The sequence below is a fragment of the Malaclemys terrapin genome, chromosome 4 (genome assembly GCF_027887155.1).
Source record: "Malaclemys terrapin pileata isolate rMalTer1 chromosome 4, rMalTer1.hap1, whole genome shotgun sequence".
NCBI classification, from domain to species: domain Eukaryota; kingdom Metazoa; phylum Chordata; order Testudines; family Emydidae; genus Malaclemys; species Malaclemys terrapin.
Genome location: NC_071508.1, coordinates 40,708,412 through 40,726,604, shown reverse-complemented (window position 1 = coordinate 40,726,604; position 18,193 = coordinate 40,708,412). Strand labels below are relative to the sequence as shown.

General features: G+C 43.9%; 1 protein-coding gene across 2 annotated transcripts in view; it reads right to left on the bottom strand.

Annotated features, from left to right (window-relative positions):
• Window positions 1-17,501, bottom strand: part of C4H11orf24 (chromosome 4 C11orf24 homolog) — a 93,143-nt gene extending 75,642 nt beyond the window's left edge. The window contains exons 1-2 of one of the 2 annotated variants that reach the window (XM_054028038.1): window positions 5,240-5,254; window positions 1,722-1,900 (exon numbers count right to left, since the gene is read on the bottom strand). The gene's annotated coding sequence lies outside the window, so the exon portion shown is untranslated. Of the gene's footprint in view, window positions 1-1,721; window positions 1,901-5,239; window positions 5,255-17,453 lie in introns of those variants that run through there. The other variant, XM_054028036.1, reaches the window with a different exon arrangement.
• Between the last annotated feature and the right edge of the window lie 692 nt (window positions 17,502-18,193).

The following is an 18,193-nucleotide window of genomic DNA, read 5'->3' as shown; positions in this document are numbered from 1 at the left end:
TATTTTAAATCATGACTAAATGTATTACCTAAGTGTATCATTACATGCACTAGTGACAACTATAAAGATCTCCCTACCATTTCTGGGGGTGAGGGCGCAAGAGAAGTAGGGGAGACAGCTGAAAGAGAAATGAACCAGTGGCCTGTGTGGAGCAGTGGGATAGATGATCTGGCAGGACCATGCAGTGTAGTAGGGTAAATAATCCAGAGCTGCTGAGCAGAGCCGTGGAGGGGAAAGCAGTTCTCTGGAAGAGGAAAGCAGCAGGGGGAAAAAGGTTTGGAAATTAAGTCTGGGGAGAATCCATATAGTGGGCTACATCCACCCTGATCGAATTGGCCCTGTCAACACTGGTTCTCCACTTGTGAGGTAACTCCCTTCTCTTCATGTGTCATCATATAATGCCTGCATCTGTAATTTTCACTCCATGCATCTGAAGAAGTGAGTTTTTTTACCCATGAAAGCTTATGCCCAAATAAAACTGTTTAAGGTGCCACCGGACTCTGTTGTTCATATAGTGACAAACATACTGAAAAAAGAAGCAATAATCATGCAAATAAAGGCATTGTGAGGTTACCAAAGTCCCTCAGCTCATCATGTAATTCACATTCCTTATCTGTCATTTATGCTGGTATATTACACTCTGAGCACCCTGAAAGGCATTATTTTGAAAGGTGTTCAAAGGTCTTTACAACATTCTGTGCAAGTCCACATGTCTTGTGTGAAAAGCTAGGGTGCTAAATTCTGCTGGCAATAACAGGTTCTCTTAGAATATAAATCAGAGATTAACTGGTGTTACCCTTCTATTTGTTTTGCATTTATTCCAAATTGTCAGGAGAGCAGATATTACAGGAGTAAAGACATGCAATCAAGGGGATTGGTCTGAATAAAAGATAAGAGATTCTTTAAGGATGCTGCTTTAAACAAAAATTGCTCTAATATAAATCTGAGCTTATAACCTATCTGGGGATTTGGCAGTGACCAAAAATCATATTTTTGAGTTAAGGAAACAGTGTGCTTCTATTTCAAGAAAGGATGGTGACTTGATCAGGGAAGATTTGATCTTTGCTTTCAAAATAAAGTGATTTTCAAAGCAGTGCAGAGAACTCAGTCACACATCTTCCATTATGTTTAATGGAAGTTGTGGCTAAATCCTATGTGCTGCTTTGAAAAAAAATCTAAGTCAGTGTGCTTGTTCCCTAACAAAAAGAGGCCCCTGAAAATGGAATGGTTACACATGGAGGATCCAAAAGCCTCTTGGGATTGAGTGGTTCCTTTCCCCCTGTTGTATACTGGACTAGATGGACCACTGGTTTGATCTGAGGTAGCAGTTCCTATCTTCCCTCTCCATATCAGTGAAAATAATCCATCAAATGTCCAGATTATATGGGGTGAGTACAGCCCATTACAAAATAAAAATTAAAAGTTCTCAATGGGCCAGATTCGCTTCTAATGTAACTCCACTGAAGCCCATTGAAACCAAAAATGAGTTTAGCCCACTGACTTTTTCTGTAATCTTCCTTTCACATAGGACATGCCTCTGCCAACTCTCAGGCTGCAACTAGAGAAGAGTCTGGATAGAGCTGTTGACAATATGTTTGCAGAGTACTAAATACCACTGAACATGTTCTGTAAATATTTACACTTAGAGGAAAAGACATGGAGGGGCCATCTTTAGGGGTCAGAGGGTGAGTCAGTCCCCAAACACTTACACAGTAACTCACCTTGGCATGATGCTCTTGAAATGCACTGAGCATGATGTTTTTATCTTGCATCTCATACAGTCATTCTCACAGCATTGCCAAATGTTCAAAAATCACGAGTGTGTTCCTCCCAAAATCACGAGATTGACTCAGTCTTGCAACTTCCACAATTTTTAGTATTTTTCTCAAGATCTCAGATGCTGGAATCAATGCACATGAGAATCTTAACTTTCATTTAAAAAAAAAAGTAAGTTTTGAGCCCTCATCATTGCTGAGAAAAGCTCATAAATGTGAAGCGAATGCACCCTGACAGCTGAAAAACAAGAAGGCAAATAGAAAGAAGACAACATTTGTGATTTTTTAATCATGACTTTAAGCCACTCATTATTTGCGGGGGGGGGGGGGTGGTTTGCTGGATTCAGCTCAGGGTTGGCAATACTGTTGGCTTAAAATAATGAGATTTAAAAGATAAATATTGGAATATTTTTTTTAAATGAAAGCCAGTGAGACTTGATTCTCCAGCAGCTAAATGGGCTGGAAGCAGGCAAAGGCCAATCAGTAGGGTGACCAAATGTCCTGTTTTTAAAGGGACGGTCCCATTTTGGGGGACTTTTTCTTATATAGGCGACTATTACCCCCCATCCCCTGTCCTGTTTTTTCACAGTTGCTATCTGGTCACCCTACATCAGGAATCAGCAGGCCAGATACACAGGGCTGGCTGCTTCTATCAAATGGCAGTTCTGGGTGAAGCCAAGAGAGGGGAGCACACAGATTCTCCCTCTGCCTTAGCCCAAGAAGCCAGGCCAGGTCAAAGGCTTAGCTCTGACTGCACTTTCTGCTTAGGGCAATCAGGGACTTGATTTATTTTGTGCAGAGTACAGCCCAGGCGAACCATCTTGCATTATATATTCTTTGACCTACTGAACATTAGCTGAGCTCACTTCACCAGGTGCCCACTGGCTCAGGCGACCTTGGGACAAGACCCTCCAGCACTTGTCTCCAAGTTTGTGGCACACCCGTTACACTACCCAACACTGATGGACTGGTGTAGCACAGTGCTCACAGCAACATCCTGCAGTGGGGTCAGTTACAGTATTTATGAGGTACTAGTGCCTGGTGACAAAAATAGGCTTATGTAGTTGTTATTGTATCTCGTCTATGGACTGCAACCACTGGAGAGCAACACAATCATGCTTCCTTGACCAGCTGTGATGTGCATGCAGGGATGGGGTGGCTCTGGCACACTTCGTAACAAAGAACATGTTTAATAGTAGGGATGTGCCAAAACCAGAGGGAATGGGGTTGAATTAGAATCTCTGGATCTGAACTAGTCCCTGAGGTTTTCATTCGATGTTGGCGCCAAAACTGGAAGAGGCCTATTTGGCACTTCTGGTTTGGATTATTATTCTTCATTACTTATATCATGGTAGCACATATAGCCCCCGCCCAACCAGGATTAGGGTCCCATTGTGGTAGATGCTGTGCAGGCACACTGCAAGAGATAATGCTTGCTCCAATGAGCTACAATCTAAGACCAGAGAGACCCTAGACTTCACTAAGAAAAAATGTGTTTAACACTCACTAGCCAATCAGAGTCAACTCTATGAGCAAAGCCAGTTAATATGTTAAAACTGCAGCTTGTCTTGTCTACACTGGGATTTTAAACACGCCTTTTTTCCTAGTGTAGATATGGCCACAGACAAAAAGTGGAAGGGTAAACAGAAGGACAGAGAAGTGAAGTGACTTGCCTGGGATGTGGCCAAAATTTAATGACAGCTGTTGGTGGCCCCTTCTGCTTCAAGGCATTTGGTGGACTCTTGTACGTCTCAGATGCATCCCAGACTCCTTTGTGTTGGCTGACCCAACCCCTGCTACCTTCTTTGAAGTACTGCCACAGTTGATGCAAAGGATTCTGGGGTGTATTTGGGAACTATAGGCACCCACCACACAGGACAGAGCTGAAAGAGGGACATAGGGAAGGATACAGATTGGAGAATGCGTGGGTTGCTGAGTTAGGTGGATTAGTGGGAGGAGAAGATCACGGAAACAGCAACCAGAGATATGGAAAATTGCCAAACCACATCTTTGCCTAGGGCTTGCCCTGTATATCCTGGAGCAGTTTTGGCCTAAAGGGATTAAAGTCTGCTTAAAATAATAATATTTCAACTTGAATCTGCATCCTTTGTACTGGAAATAGGTTTTGTGCAGCTGTGACGAGAGGGAATCCAGCTCATGTGCTGCCTTCCACATCACCAGGCAAGAGTCTTTCCACAGCACCTGACTGCTGTAACATGCATTAGTTTCATGTATGATCTTTCCTGCCTCCACCCTCCTACAAAGAGGACCTTGATCCCATGCCAACAACACCTGGCATTTATGGGAGGCCAATGCTGGAGGTGACTGAACACTATGTAAATAGTGCTATAGACTTCTGATTGTGTCATTTCTCTGCTTTTTTTATGTGTAGGCATTTGCTTCATTGGATGTGCAAATAAATTTTGCATTGTTTGCCTGTTGCACACTAGCTCCATTGAACCACTTCCCCATCCCCAGCCCCTCGCCCCTTAGAGAGACTGCAGAATGAAAGAACCTTTGCTGGTTATAAAGGAATCTAATACATGGGGTTTATTACAGTCCTGCTGCCACTATAAACACATGTCTACTGGCATTTGTGTTAGAAACTCCATTCCCCTCGCCCCTCCACACACCCCAAGGGTTTATAACTTGGATATTAAAATCTGATGTGAGCAAAAACTTGGCACACATGAACTCAGCCTGGGGCAATTTTTAAAAAAATGTTAAAGAGGGTTTTATTTATTTATAAAGCGTTTTGGCTGAATTCAGACATGTTTTAAAGCTACTCTAGTTAACTAAGATGCCATATTTCCAAGTGAGGACTGTTCACCCTTGTAGATTTAAAAACACAGCAATCTAAACAATAGAAGTATTGAAGGGGGAAAGGCAACTGCTCTAATGTTTACAGCATGAACAGAAAGACCTGCTGGCTTTTAAATGATGAACTTAATGTCAGTGAAAAGTGAGTAACAGCTCTGCAGAGTGACGTTATCTGTTTTCCCACAAAGCTGGTACAGTCAGGGAGAGGAACCCTTATTTATTTTGGTTTGATTCAGATGCAGTTGCATTCAGTGTGTTCAGGTTAAGTTCCAGCTCAAGTCACCAAAAAAAAATAAAAATGGTTTGGTTACTGGTTCAAATCAAACTTCAAGCTCAGGGGAAGTAAATGAAAAAGACAGTTAAAACTTAAAATGGAAATTATTTTGATTTGACCATTTTTTTAACTTTACATGAGTTTTCCTGTGTTCTGTTGTCAAACAAACACGATTTTTTTATGATCTAAGCAAATGAAAACACCTTTAATCTTTGTTCTGTCATATTGGACCTCTGCAGTGAAAGGATATATTTGAATTTGGGGCATGGGCCCTGCCTCATGTGGTGCAATGGGAGGGAGAAGCTGCCCCGGGGTGGGGGATGGATGGAAGGAGGCCTGTCTAAGGGCAGAAGGGTTGGGGAGCCATTACCTTTTTCCTTGGGCTTGAAGAGTTACTGCTAACTTCTGGGACCTTGGAGCATTCCACCTCCTCTCTCCAAGGAGAGTCTCAGAGATGGTTCAGCGTCTCTCTGGGTTCTCCGGCTGTCTCGCAAGGCATGCAGACAAGCTCCTAAGTGTCCCCTCTCCCACACGCTTGTGGGCTGGCCTCTCTGGTAGCAATCACATGTTGTTTTGTTGTCTTGTTTTATAATTGAAAATAAGATCACAGTAGTTTTTTTGAATATTGAGCTTAAAAAATGCTGAACCTTAATTTTAACCAGTAACCTATTTTTTTTTTTCAGTTCAGTTCTGGTTCAATAGGTAAGACAAAATTATGGTTCTCTGGTTTGACTCCCTGCAAACTTCCCCTCACACAACCCTGAGAGTAGGTTTCACTCTGACGCAGAGAGAACTCGGGCAGTGGTCAAAAGAGAGTTCAGTCTCCACAGCCGATTCAGTTTTCTGCCTTCTGACAAGAGTGCTAGAGTTCAGTTCACTAAGACTTATTCTCCTTTTCTACCATCTCTCTCTGACTTTCTCTTCCCATCCCAGACAGTGGGGTGAGGCAAAGCTATGCAAGTCGTATCTGGAAACCAAAATGAAGGGCTTGTCCCACACTAACCCAGAGTTATAGAATCATGACTGTATTCTGTAAAAATTGCTATTGAGCTTATGCAGACAGTCCCATAGGCCAGTGAACAGCTGTCACTTTTGACAGGGGCTGGATTTGATCAGGTGGCTTAGAAGTAAAAACAGCTACATTACCCATTATAATTTCCTTCTTAGCCATCCAGTCCACCACTAAAGGTTATTTTTTGTTTGTATAGCCACCCACTCACTGTGGCACTCTGTCACCCTCTAGTGATAGCTAGACCACATACAGATGTTGATGAGCCTCGGCTAATGAGTCTTTCAGCTCAGGCACTAGAGTCTCATGCTTTAAGATCCCAGAGGTTCTAGGTTTACGGTAGCCACTCATTTTTATCCCACTACATCTTAACCAATCTCACCACTACATGGCAATAAAGCAGCACACATACCTTCCCTTCTCATTTACAGTAATAATGGTCCTTGAAAGGGAAATTTTGCTGCTTGTAGATAGTTGCCACTACTTTCCCAAAGTTTTCTATTTCATATTATTGTAACCATGTGGCAAGGTAGAGCTTTTTACCTGCATTGCTTTAAGCCTACACAGGCCAATATAACAATTCCCTTTCTCCTCCAGTGTAATCTGGGAGGCTTTTTTTAATTTTCTCCTTCCTCTGAAGAATTAGGGATGGCTATAGCTGGAGGTGGGACATTGGCCAGGAAGGGCCAGGGCTCTAAGGTGGCACCAAGCATTTTCTCTCTCAGGTGCTTGGCTGGCTGCTTCTTGCTCAGATGCTCAGAGTTTAACTGATCGCCATATATGGTATCAGGAAGTAATTTCCCCTCAGGTCAGATTAGCAGTGACCTTGGGTGGTGGTGGTGTTTTTTTTGTTTTGTTTTGTTTTTTGCTTACTTCCTTCTGCAGTGTGTGGGGGCAGGAATGGTCTCAGTTTTTTGTTCTGTTCCTAACAAATGAGATAAACCAAACATTCAAAAACTAAAACAAATTTGGGAAATGCTGTGGTGCCTCATGGGAGTTGTAGGTGAGGAGCCTCATGCCCCCATTTTCCCTTATGGAAATCCCAGGTGGACTACATCTGGTATGATGCACTGCAATCAGGAACTCCCATAATCCAGACCCATCTCAGCATAACATGGAAGATGTAGTCTGCCTCAGAGCAGAATAAGGGTGTGACGTTGCACCCCATAATGCTTTACAGAAATATGCTTATGAATGTATATATGACATAACTGGAATATGTTTTATGCTACATATGCCATGTAACATATCTCTGTAAAGGTTATGATCTACTGAACATATTCATCCTATTTGTATGCATGTGTCATTTTTGTATTCAACGTTATGAATATTGACTATGTACTTGTTTAATTTTAAGTAGCCTCAGTGAAGCAGTTGGTCAGCTTCCTGAGAAAAGACTATTCTCAGTAAGTGCCCAATCAAGAAACACTGAAGCTAACAATGAATGGGGAGATGCTAATCCACATCTGAGCTTTCCCAGGAATGTGGCCTGGCTGGTAAGGAACTCAGTCATGCATGGACATGTGACTTGTCCATGTGACTCCAAAACTCCATCTTGGGGCTAAATTCTGGATAGGAGAGAGGAGGGGGTCTCTACCCACAAGAAAAAGTCTATTTAAGCCCCTGGGAGATCCCTCCATTTGGTCTTCAGCTGGCTCAAGAGATAGCCTCTCCACCCCCAAAGGTTACTTGAAAGAGACTGGAACAAAGGACTGTAACCACAGGCATGGGAGTGATTGCTGGACCCAGACTAGAAGGAGGCTAGTCTGTAAAAGAAGCTTACTGGAACATCTCTGTGGGTGAGATTTCATCTGTAATCACTTTCTTACTGTATTAGGCATAGACTTGCATGTTTTATTTTACTTTGGTAATTTACTTTGTTCTGTCTGTTATTGCTTGGAACCACTTAAATCCTACTTTTTGTATTTAATAAAATAACTTTTTACTTATTAATTAACCCAGAGTATGCATTAATACCTGGGGGGCAAACAGCTGTGCATATCTCTCTATCAGTGTTATAGAGGGCGAACAATTTATGAGTTTACCCTGTATAAGCTTTAAAGCTTTTTAAGCTTTATACAGGGCAAAACGGATTTATTTAGGGTTTGGACCCCATTGGGAGTTGGGCATCTGAGTGTTGGAGACAGAAACACTTCTTAAGCTGTTTTCAATTAAGTCTGCAGTTTGTGGGATGGTGTTCAAACCTGGGTCTGGGTTTGTAGCAGGCAAGCATGTCTGGCACAACCAGGAAGGGTTCTGAAATCCCAAGCTGCCACAGGGAAAACAGGCTCAGGGGTAGTCTCAGCACATCAGTTGGCAGTCCCAAGGGGGTTTCTGTGATCCAACCCATCCCAAAGAGTATATGAGGCAGTTGAACTACAACTCACACGAGGCACCACAGTGACATTTCTGAACTAAAAATTTTGATTTTCAGCCAAAAATCTTTGGATTTTGATTTTTTGGGGGCGAGAGTTGAAATGTTCTGTGGACTCCCATGCCCTTCCTTATGGCCAGATCTACACCTAAGGTTAGCCCCAGCATGCCAGGCTACTCATGTCCTGCAAAAATTCTTCAAGATAGGCAGAGTGATAAATAATGAGGAGGACAAAGTAGTTATCCAGAGTGATCTGGATCATTTGGTAAGCTGGGCCCATTCAAACAAAATGCTTTTTTTAAACTCAGCTAAACACAAGGTCATACATTGGGAACAAGGAATACAGGTCATGTCTACAGAATGGGAGACTGGATCCGGAAAAGCAGCGACCCTGAAAAGGATTTGGGGGTCCTAGTAGGCGAACAACTTAACATGAGCATCCAATGAGATGTTGGGGCAAAAAGAACTAATGCAATACTTGGCTGTCTAAACAGGGGAGTAGTGAGTAGAGAGGTGGTTTTACTTCTGTATACAGCATTGGTGAGACCAATAGTATAATATTGTATGCACTTCTGGTGTCCACAGTTTATAAAGAGCATTGAAGAACTGGAAAGGGTTCAGTCTCCAATGGCAATGGGTTAACTGGACTAGCCCTGTTGCACACTGTCTGTGAGCAGTTAGAAACCTTTGTTATAGCAGAAAGATAATTGCTTTCTATTGCTGTTCTGAGGGCTGTTAAGGGATACCAAGCAAGCAGTGCAAACAGGTTTCCCTTTCTTTCCTTTTACTCCCATGACTTTTCCCATTTGGAGTGGGGAGTGAGGATTATTGGTCCATATGTTTCCCTCAGCTCCTTTTCTTTAAGGACACACACCCTAGCCCATTTCAGCTGCTGCCTGGAAAGAAGAAGGCCAACTTTTGTCACTCTTAAACTAGTGACCTTAGCTAGTCACATTTCAATGCCAACAGAGTCCATCTGTGATACTATTCCAGTGAAAGATATGTCTCATAAAATTGCATTTGATGGCAGCAGAGGTTCAAGGAGAGCAACTTGGGTGGCTCAGGTGGCTGCTAATGGGGTATTACACTCTTATCTTCACCCAAGTCAAGTTTAATACAAAGTGTTTTGCTTCCTAAGTCCTCCAACAATTAAAAAGAGAAGAATGAGAATGAGATATTCTCAAAGGGCAGAAAATGCATGCAGAAATAAACTTAATAAGCAAGCAAACTGCTCCAGGCCTTCTTTATCCATCATTAAGGTGCAAAATGGGTACACACTACATCTCCCACTCCCCTTGGTTGATGACTTTTATAGGCCAAATAAAAGTCTTGCCTCCAATTTTGGCCAGACATAAATGCTTCAATCAGTGATAAAGTGTGAAATCTGCAGTGAATATAGGAAACATGCATGTGAACTACTAATACCACATGTGATTCTGGATTCCAAGGCACAAGGGAGAGTTCTTCTAAAACCTGAGCTGTTGCACAACATATTAAGTGACAGTGTCATAATACACTGTAAAATACATCATGCATCTGACGAAGTGGGTATTGACCCACAAAAGCTTATGCTCCAATACATCTGTTAGTCTTAAAGGTGCCACAGGACTCTCTGTTGCTTTTTGTAAAATACAGATTGTTCTCCATGGGATTTCAGATGAACAAAAAACAGATAATGGCCCATATAATGACACATGCCTCACCTCAAGTAGTGCCCCTTGTGCCATGGTGCAATGTTTTCAGAGGTTCTCATCTCTGTGCCCCCCTGGTGATCACTGCTTCAGTCCAGCAATGGCTTGTTTGTCTCTGGGTCTTCTGGGGCCTGGCCCTCTGGCTAAGTCACCTAAAAGTTCACTCCCCATGTGGGGTAACAAATGGATCCAACTGAAAGTCCAAAACAAGTGCCCAGACTTATAGTTCTTCTACCCCTTTGGCCTGCACTGAAGTCCTCTGCTTCCTGGTTGCTGCAGAGGTTCTCTTTGGTCTTACCTCCTCCCAAGAAGGATCCCCCACCACTACCTCCCTTCCGCAGGGACTCTGGCAGCCTCATTTAGGGACTATGAAGAGCATGGAGAAGATCCCTATCTCAGGGCTCCTCCACAGGAGCTACTCTGCTCCCTGGGAGTCTCTTCTATTCCTCATTCCAGAACACTAGCACCAGGACTGTCTCCCTGGACACCTAGCCCCTTATTCCAGGGGCTCACCACAGGAGTTAGTGGTATTGCTGTAGCTCAGCTCTCCAGCCACAGCCACCCCCAAACTGTTGAGCTTCACCTGCAGTATGCTCCACCACTTCTGCTGTCTCGCTCTCTCTCTGTAGGCTGACTTCCCAGCTCTGTTTTATGTACCAAAGTCTTTCTTGATTCCCTGCAGCTGGAATGATTAATTGTCATTGAGTTACCAATGGGGGCTAGCTGGTAGGTCATAGCCAAGGCTGAGCCCTGCTTGCCTTAAAGAACGAGCCTGCCTGTGACAGCCCACAGTTCATGAGCGGCTCATTTGGGGCAATATTTTTGATATATCAGTTTAAGCATGTCACACCAAGCCCCTAGCCAAAAAAAAAAAAAAAAAAAAGTGCAAATATCAAAGAACTAGCTAAAATGTCCTGGCATAGTGACAGGTCCATAGTTGGCATTTGTAGCATATCACTATGCACCATGCTCAATCAGTTTATTAATCAAAGATAAATCCGCATGGTACAGAAAGGTTAATACATTAGCAAGCCGGAGAACAAACTTGCAGTGTTACTTCTTTAATGTGTTCCAAAATATGACATCAATTCTGATCATATTCCCCTTGTTTACAACAAGTAGAATATTCCACAGACCTTATACCCTCTTTTTTCTTACCTGGTTTCATACATATTTTGCAGGGCACAAAAACATCTGTACCAACCATCCCTAACACACTGCACCTATCCATACCTAGCACCTAGTTCATATTTGGCAAGCCTCAGCAGAACATACATCTTGTTGCTGACAGAGTCTATATATATACAAAGAATAGGATTATGCAAGTTTCACTTCTAGTAAATTTCCACAATAAAGTTTAGCATAATACAAAGCATTGTGGAAAATATATAATATTGGCTAACATATCTCTGTGCCCCAAGTTCAAAGGTCACAAGTCGCTCCCCAGGAGGATGAGAAGGCATCTAAACAAACAAAGCAGGACACTGGCTCTCTGTAGCTGTAGAGCCTCCAGCATGGTATTGATCATCTTCCTGTGCTGACTAAAGTAACACATGCCCACCAAGTCACTGACTGTGAAAAATATCAGAAGCAGCAAAGACAGGCTCCAGGAGCAAATCCACTTTTGTGGCTAAAGAGGCCACTGCAGAAGGAACTCCTGAGAGCAGAAAGGTTGAGAGTGTGTAGCTATTGACAGATGTCCAGTAAGAGGCAGAATACTCTCATTTGTCCGAGGTTTCAATCGTCTTCATCTGCCCCAGTGGTTCTTCACCTCATCCCTATTGTGGCTTCCTGTTTCCTGTCAGGACCCCTAGAGCCTCCCTCCTATCTACCCAGGTCCCTCTCCCACTTAGAAGTATAGGAAGGCAGAGTGGTTGAGATCCCATGGTCTACCCTGACCTCTAGCATTCCCCATATTTCATTAATTGGCTGGGGTAGTTTGTGGTTGTATTCTTTCACAGGTATTGGGTTTCATTTGATTTTCAAAAACAAAAAAGGAAGACGAAAACCTGTTGTGTGGCATTCTTGTTAATCCTGCCCCCAGCTATGTGACTGGGTCAGGAAATTGTAATGGAATACTAACCTGTATTATGCTGTTCAGCCACTAGATGATGCTGTGTGTAACAGACCTTATTTAAGCTAAACTCAGGCATGCCTGTCAGAGTATTAAAGGATCTTATAGTGAGTACATCTGGTGTATCTCTTGAAGGAGGAAACTTTGTAGTCAGTCCATATCTGATACAGAAACCTGACCCTCTTGTAGTAGCCTTGCAACCTACCGTGTACAAGGTGTACACGACAGAAATAAATCCTGGTCTCTTAGCAGCTCTCCCGTGTGTCACACCCGTGTTACAGTACTTGCCAGGGACACAGTTACACGGATGTGAAGGCTTCTTTGGAGGCTGCATGGCCCAGAGGAATGCAATTATAAGGAAATAAAATAGTCCCCTGTGACTCAGGGGCTTAAAACTTGACATTCTGGAAGAGAAGATGCATTTCAGGGCACAGGTTCCTTGCACATTTCATTTGCAGAAATATTTTATGGATCCTCAGATGGAAAACTATATTTTTCAGGGACAGCTGCCTCTGGAGCTACTGTTAATACAGTTCAGTCACATACAAGAGCTAAAGAAAAAGGGAGCGGCTCAAACAGGCAACTAGCAACATGATTTTCCATTAACCCTTTCAGGTCCTTGGCTAGGAGATAACATACATCTGCCAAGTAATTCATTGCCATGTCAGGCAGCCTTGAACAGGTGACATAATTACAGCATTCTCAGGAGTTGGAGAGAAAGGATGGTCATCACAGTGGTTTGGGACTCAGCAGATCTGAATTCAACTCCTGGCTCTGCCACAGCCCCCCTGTGTGACCCTGGGCAAGTCACTGAGGGTATGTCTATATTGCAATAAAACACCCATGGCTAGACAGAGTTAGCTGACTCAGGCTTGCGGGGCTCGGGCTGTGGGGCTATAAAACTGCAATGAAAATGTTCGGGCTCAGGCTGGAGCCCAGACTCTGGGACCCTCTAGGGCATTGCCTCTCAATTTTTCTAGACTACTGTACCCCTTTCAGGAGTCTGATTTGTCTTGCGTACCCCCAAGAGTCATCTCACTTAAAAACTACTTGCTTATAAAATCAGACATAAAAATACAAGTGTCACAGCACACTATTTCTGAAACATTGCTGACTTTCTCATTTTTACCATATATTTATAAAATAAAACAATTGGAATATAAATATTGTACTTACATTTCAGTGTATAGTTATAGAACAGTACAAACAAGTCATTGTATGAAATTTTAGTTCGTACTGACTTTGCTAGTGCTTTTTAGTAGCCTGTTGCAAAACTAGGCAAATATCTAAATGAACTGATGTACCTGCTGGAAGACCTCTGCGTACCCCCAGAGGTAAACGTGCCCCTAGTTGAGAACCACTGCCTTAGGGTATGTCTACACTGCAATGTAAGCCCAAGGTTCAAACTCAGGTTTAAACCTAACCCCCCTTCTGTCTACACACAAACTGTGCTAATCTGAGTCAAGCCAGGACCCAGGGTCAAGCCATATTGCTTTGCAGTAGTGGCCCAGCCCCACTGGACTCATGCTCTGGGAGTCCTCCACAAGTATACCACAATCCCACAGGCCGACTTTCTTTGTCCTCTGGACAAGTCAAGTTTGCTCACACTGCACCATGAACAAAGAGCTACAGTGGCTACATTTTGGGAGGGCTCTAGGAAATCTGGGATATGCATGGTTAGACTCAGGCCCACATAATGCAGTGTAGATACTGAAGCCCCAGATTGGGATGTAGGGTTCAACAATTCCTAACCTGGTGTTACAAATGAGTGTAGGCATTCAAGCCCAGGTTAACAAACCCAAGCTCTGCTAAATGTAGTTACACTAACCCTGGGTTTATATTGCAATGTAGACATACCCTTTGGCCCATATCCTCAAGGGTATTTAGTTCTCCTCACTTCTCCAGCAATCAATAAAAGGATTTGGGCCTTAGTTTCTCTGTGCCTCAGTTCTTCTATCCATACAAGAGGAATAATAACATTTCTTTTCTCCCACCCAATGTCTTTTTCTATTTAGTCTTACTTATTGTTTACATAGCACCTTGTACAGTAGGACTCTGATTTTGGTTGGAGCCTCTAGCTGTAGCTGTAATACAAATAATAAACAAGTTTCAGTTATGAGATTAGATGTTTTTAAAGGGCTGGATACCTTAATGACAAGCAAAACCATGTAGCTATGAAGGGGAAGTAGCGATGTAGGTCACTACATATGTGAGAAAAGAATTCCCCACTTATCACATTGCGCAGTTCTCGTTCCCCTTGGTCTAATTATGTCACACTCTGTTATTATGTTAGACTCTGTTTCTTATGGCCAAGGCCACTGGTACATGTGCCCATCCACATTGTGTAGGAAAGGGATGATTACTATCTTTAATCTCCTTGGGAGGCTGCTGCCTGCTCCTGAACCCAGAATTATCACCTGGTGCCATAATCAATGAAAGACAGGATTATTTAGCCAAGATTCCACTCTGACTTCTGTTAGCTGGACTTCAGCTGTTGTGCTAAATATCAGGGGACATCACCCAGCACATGATATATAAAATGTTTACTGGCTGTATTTTGCCTGTTAGGCTTTCAAGTTAATTTCAATTTGCTAACACTTAGTCTCTTAGTGCTGTGAAATGCATGTCACTTTTACTAGTTTAAGTTTCAGTCAAATTGTGACTTCCCAGCTATTTCAAGAAACACTGTCAGGTAATTTAGGCTCAGAATTCCACCATGTAAATTAATAGAGGGAATGCAGCGAGTCAGCAGCAATGTAATAAAATTATGTTCCAGTTAGAAAGGCCTCTTCCTTAGGGCTTTATTCTTGAGGACTAGACTGTGGTGTTTGCCAAAAGCAAACAGAAGTAATTTAACAGTAATAGGCAATAAAGAAAAACACTTCCCAGCAAGGGTATAACCCAGTCCTGTGGCCAGTGGAAGTCCTGCCTTCACCCGCTGAGATTACTAAGTAGGTGTCTGCAGGACATTCCTATATTTCCTCTGTGCCTGACCCTGTAAAGTTCCCTCAACCTCATCAATTGCTCAGCCCCTAGCAGGATCATGCCCACTTACTGTTATGTGATATGTAAACAGAGTCCATCTTAAACAGGAGACATTTATTAAAGAAAATAGCTACAGACACAAACAAAACATGGTTCCACATAGCTTGAGTCCCAGCTTTGTCTCCCTTGTTTGCCAGTGACTACATCCTGTTTGGAACTCTATACAGCACACAATATACTGACAAAACATTTCATTATACTGACAGACTAATTGAGCCTTCACTCTCCAGCCCATCCTTTACATCTTTGTGAGATCAAGTAGACAGTTAGCTCTCTGCTTTCCAGAAAACAAATAGAACCTCTGCACCCTATAATATTCCCATTTTACACTTGCTACGCTAAATGATAGGGAATGGCCTCTGGCCTCTAAATGTATCCACTCTGTCATGAGGAAACAATTTAAAAATATTACCCAGTGTTATGGATTTGCAGATTAGGTCACCAACTGGGCAGATATAGGACTGAGTCACCACTGAATTACTCCCCTGGCTAGGTTACATTGCCATGGAGCTGGTATAACACAGTGGTGAATCAGGGCCCTATCTTTTGCAATGCATTAATGTGGGTGCAGCTCAGCCCTATGGGAACACATGCAAAATACTCAAGTTCAGAGGCTACTCTGAATGTGACCCAGAGTGTTTGGTGAGCAGGAAGAACCCAGCTGCCTTCACTGGTGATGCTAGTGCATATGGAGGAAAGCTGTTTATTTCAAGTTCCATTAGGTTAGGAATTCAGGGGTGAGGAGAATGGGGTGCTGTAAAATGTTTCCAAAGACACACAGCTGGCAGGGGAAGAAATGCTATTTAAGTGTTACAGTGTTATAAATAAATGGGAAGTGAAAATAAATGCAATCCCGACTATAGCACTGGGGTGCACGGCCTGGTTGGAGCAACAGACAGCCTTTGTCCTGGGCTCCAGCAGGCTGCTCTCAGCCATACTCTTTTTATAGCCATTTCTGGAAAAAATGAAAAGGCAGCTATGACCTGGCTGGGCTCCCACTGGAAATCTGGAGGCTGGGAGGTGAGACGGAGAGGTGCCCTATCCTGTGCTGGTTTGCTGGCATCTCTCTCTTGATATTTCAGGCTTTGATCTCCGCTGACATAGCGTCTGAGCCAAAGCTCATTGAAGGATTGCCATCAACCTCAGTGGCCTTTGGCCCAGGCTCACAGTACTGAGATCTGGGTGAGCAATTATGAAACTATCCCCACTGTGCAGTTACTCCAAGGGTGAATTTGGCCCCACGTAGTTAACTTTCCTCTTCTTCCACAAACACACCAACACTTGTAGTGAATCCAGACATTACAGCTGTCAGCTAAAGCAGTGGTTCAACTTTTCCAGACTACTACACCCCTTTCAGGAGTCTGATTTGTCTTGCATACCCCCAAGTTTCACCTCACTTAAAAACTACCTGCTTACAAAATCAGACATAAAAACCAAAAATGTCCCAGCACACTATTACTGAAAAATTGCTGACTTTCTCCTTTTTACCATATAATTATAAAAAAATCAATTGGAATATAAATATTGTACTTACATTTCAGTGTATAGTATATAGAGCAGTATAACCAAGTCATTGTATGAAATTTTAGTTCGTACTGACTTCACTAATGCGTTTAATGTACCCTGTTGTAAAACTAGGTAAATATCTAGATGAGTTGATGTACTCCCCTGGAAGACCTCTGCATACTTCCAGGGGTAAGCGTACCCCTGGTTGAGAACCACATACACACATGACATAAGGTATAGATCACAGGACCTTCTGCTCCGTTAGCTGTCAAAAGCATTAGGGTGTACATGGTACATCTTCTTTATAGGTTACTTCCTAGAAGGCAAGATTCACAAACCCATCTCTATCTCCCCCCTCCCTCCACCATTGACTTTAGTGGAATCACTGCAGCAAGTCCAAAACAGTGTATGAAATGAATAATCCCGGGCAGTGAGTGCATGTGGGTAGACACGTGGGCTGCCATCCCCTTTGTGCCACCACTCCCTGTCCCTGCTCTTGTTGGGACAGCTTAGCTGAAGTAGGGTTACCATATTCAAACATTTAAAAAAGAGGACACTCCACGGGGCCCCGGTCCCGCCCCTGGCCCTGCCCCAACCCCGCCCCTTCTCCAACCCCTTCCCCAAAGTCCTTGCCCCAACTCTGCCCCCTCCTCTGAGCACCCCGCATTCCCCCTCCTCCCTCCCGCTCTGATCTTGGTTGGGGGTTGCTAAGTGCTTCCCTGCACCCCCCCCCCCACCCCTGCAGCCTCTGTGACCCCCTGCTCCCCACTCACCCTGCAGTCCCTGCACCCCCCCCACTTGCCTTGCACCCCCCTGCCCCTGCAGCCTCTATACCCCTGCCTGCCCTGATCCTCCTCGCCCTGCAGCCTCTGCTCCCCCACTCACCGGGCAGAGGGAGAGCTGCGGGCTCCACGTGGACTCAAACACTGTTTTGTGCTGCTCTGCGGGGGAGGAGGAGGGACTCTGGCTGCTAGAGGCCCCAGTGGCTGCGAGCGGCTTTCAATCAGGTCCCGCCATCCAATCAGCCGAGCCGTACTCCGCATAAGGGGAAGGGGGAAATCCCGGACATTTCTACTTGATTAGAAATCCCCCCCGGACGGCCATTTAATGCTGAAAAAGCCGGACGTGTCCAGGGAAACCCGGACGGATGGTAACCCTAGCTGAAGTGCTCAGTCATGCAGAGGCTATTCAGCAGCATTGCATGCAGGGAAGGAGGATGCTTCCTGCTGAATTATCTGCAATGCTCTCTTCTTCCCTCTAGATGGTGCTGTGTCCAGCAGAAAGGCATTGCCAGTGTGTCTGTCAGGGCACATCAGCAGGGAGGGGGAGAAATGGCCTGGATTGAAGGAGGCACACAAAGAGAGGAGACACCTGCCTTGCTAACCTGGGGTGGGTTACCCTTCCAATTATTTGTCCTGTAGTAGCATTTGAGGGCCCCAGGCAGGATCAGGGCCCCACTGCATCCGGCACTCAGCACATGCATAGTGCAGATGGCGTTCCTGGCCCCAAGACCTTGTAGTCTAAACAGACATGTAAATAGACACAGGGAGAGGGGAGTGAGACACAGCGTAGAAGGGATCGGGGGACACAGTGAGCCAGTTCTGAGTCTTCTTGGAACATATATT